We start from the raw sequence: 3,513 nt of genomic DNA, 5'->3' as shown, positions 1-3,513 counted from the left end.
CACTGTTTATCATCGTGTAACAAGGAACCACACGCCTCTCTCGAATTAAATTCTTCTCAAGTTTTCAAATTTCCTCAAAAGATCCATGACACTAGAAATTTCAAAGCAGTTGGTACAGAATTGCCAAAAATCATTTTTTCACATAAATTTGCAACTTCACTCTCTTACTTTACCAACATACACGATCTTTTTAAAGCGTGTCACTGAAGTTCCATATCTGCGAGTTAAAAAATGATTCCTGTACTGAAAGGTTAAGCAGGATCAGTTCTGAGACCAACAAGTTGGAAAGAATCGATGCCATTAAATAAATACAAAGGTCAGCGATCATTAATAACCCAAACAGCGAGCAGATGCATCGAGAGGTTCTTTCTTGCAATACAAAGAGGACTTATTTCCGTCCAACGAGATACGTCAGGATGGCAGAAACGGGGCGAGGAACTTAATAAGTCATTCGAATGGGTATTCGCGGGCAGGGTGTATTCCTGGAATGTTTGAAACGATCGCTAAACAAATTAACCCCTGAGTATCCTTTCGCGGTAGCGACGTAGAAATTAAACTGAGTTAAAAACGGAGTCGAGTTGATCGCTGATGACGGTCGTTCTATTACCGTCGAGGTAGCCTTGGATATTTACCAGACCGCGATTATTTATTCCTTTGTCGTAGCTCGTTGCGAGTCCTCGCGAGGAGGAACCACCCTCTGACTCGACGAAACATCCTCGCTTTCGAGGACGAATCTCACCTCGAGGTACTTGTCGATCGAATTAAATAATGCCTCTGTCGGTTCCATCCGACGTCTTCGCGTCTCAGACGAATTTCGGGATTACAAAAACGTACCAGGTCACGAAGTTGGAGGACTTTGCGTTGTTCAAGGAGCATCACGCGAAGCAAACTTCTTCTATGGTCGTTCATCGCGTTCTGTTGGAGCTGTATCGGGGTTCTTTGATGGTTTTATCGTAGAACGGTTTTTGAGTAGTTTCTGAAGGTTTTCGTGAGATTGTTGGTGGAGGTTACGTGTATTTTATTTATAAAATGTTACATTGTGTTTGAACTCAGTGAGAGGATGCAGCAGTTTGTTTCTTATGTTTCTAGTTTAATTATGAACGGAGATTTGTTAAGAGGGCTGTTTTTAAGGCTCCGTTTTATAAATAACCGCTCGATTGCAATTTATTTATTATCGCAGCTGAGTTTGATAGAATAATGGCGACGCTAACACTTCGAAGGCCGTTTAAAACGCCCCACGCGAACATTATTGAACTAAAACGAAGTCAATTGAGCGCGTCTTTATTAATCCGATAGACCAATTATAAGTAGCGTGGTGAAACGAAAAATTAGGGTATCTTCGAGTCGTGGATGGTATCTCGAGATGAGAATATTCCTCCATATTTTTCGTGTCATCACTCTTCCTGTTTCTCCTATTTCCTCGATAAATTTCGTCTCTCGTATTCCAAGCTGCAATCCCACGCATAAACCATGCACCAATATCTTCAGAGGAATTATTAAACGAGATTATCGTGTAACTTGACGTCGTGTAATTAGAAGAAAGTCGTTATCCTCTGTCACAGCAGATAACTACGCGATATCAACGTTTGCTGGGGGAGATAATACGCTTTAATGATTCGTTAAGGAGTAACGCGCGATTGGTTTCCAAGTGCATTCAAGATGAAGACCCGTCGCGCATAAATTCACGGTTACCTCGCTAAAGACCGGCTGGCGATTCGAGTTCTCCTGGCGGAAACAATTTGCGTGCTATCCACCGGCTCATAAATTAAACAGAAATACGCGTCCCTTACAAAACGCGACACGAATGTTCACGGGACGTTTAACCGATTCAAAAATCGCCCAGCATACATTTTTCTTCCGTTTTTGGGGTTGACACCTTTGGGTCTGACACCTTTTTTTGTTCGAGACAACACGTTCGTTTCACCCTGCGAATTTATCTTCGTTACTATATTTCATATTTTTAGCACGACGCACATGTTTGCTCTACACAGGTTTTTAATAAAAATTCTGTCAGTGATAAAGAAGATAAACAGTTAGAAAAGAGGTTTAATAAATTTAAGAATTGATTTTAGTCTTCGATATTTTAAAGAAAGAATAGCGTTCTTATATTATACGAGAGTTATATTATGAGAGTTATATTATAATTTGTTGTACTAGTTGAATATGTATACTCGTTTAATATTGCCGCAGCGTTATGATGTATCAGGACAATAAGACAGTATTAAATCGCAGTACTGTCAGAGTGCATTAGCATCACAAGCAACACTGTCAACACGTCGTGTTACTATATCTTCCTAGACTCATCCGGTGTAACCTACCCGCTATACCAACTATTAATCAATGACAGACATACATTCTCCTACCTGTTCTCCCCTTCTACTATTCGTTAACCATGAAACCGTACTAACTACCTACGGTTCGTTATTAATTATTCACGTACTCTGGGTTACTGTGTCTATACACGGGGTAACAGTCGTCTATATCTTTATGCCAAATTGTGTTCACGTTCGTTATTTGTCGAGAATAGATCGTTCGACTTAACTGCTGAACGTTTCAGGGAAATTATCGACGCTGCTGTTTCACAACTGTTGAATTATTTAAATTATTCTTATGTTTTATGTATGATAATGATGTATAGGTACATTGTGGCGGTCCTCAACGCTTGCTATTAGAGGGACAGTTACTTTAATATACACAGTTTCCAGAACGTACTCATTTTCGCCTCCGTTTCCATGTAATAGAATTTCCGTGCTGTTCCTAACATCCCATGTCTAAGGCGTTACTTGGCCATTTTGGTTCCACTACCGTTGAGTCCATTAGCGGGTCTTGGTCGAAACGTTCTCTCTTTACTTTTCCTCCTGTCTCTTCTCTTCTATGTTATATAAAAGCGTTTCAATATCGATGTGGTAAATGGTTTTTTTTTACTGTTGCATTAGAATTCTATAAAACAAGAATACTAAAAAAGAAATTCTATGGCTTATCATCTTGGTATATCTACAAATATTCCTCCTTCTCGTTGCTATTAAAAAAAGGGTTTCCTTAAACTGAGCATAGAAATTGCAATAATCAATCGCATAACAATCAAATTACTTTCTTAACGATTCATCTTCTTCTCCAGTCCCAGTAACCGATATTAAACTCGCACAAGTCGTTAAATGAACCATACACACGCACACCACACGCACCATACTAAAATCTCTTCATAGCCAAAGAAACATCGCAAGCAAACAGTTCCACAACAAGAAATTGAGATTTATCGCTTCTCTCTCACGACCAGACATTTCTCTGCATTTTTGTCGCGTTAAACGTTCGCCAGAAGTCGAGCAAAGTCCTTTCAGAACCAGACCAAATCGAAGATCTCGCGGATTTATCGTTGTCTCGTCTAACCATGGCAGCTGGCCGCGATTCGCGCGACACCATGGGCCGATCGTGGAACCGTTGACCTGGGAGGATCATCCAGGATCTTCATCCAGGGTGGATATGCGGCCTGCAGCAGATGCTCGTTAGGGTTCG

This window comes from Xylocopa sonorina, chromosome 17 (genome assembly GCF_050948175.1).
Source record: "Xylocopa sonorina isolate GNS202 chromosome 17, iyXylSono1_principal, whole genome shotgun sequence".
In the NCBI taxonomy this organism is placed as follows: domain Eukaryota; kingdom Metazoa; phylum Arthropoda; class Insecta; order Hymenoptera; family Apidae; genus Xylocopa; species Xylocopa sonorina.
Note: the sequence above shows the minus strand (reverse complement) of the source record.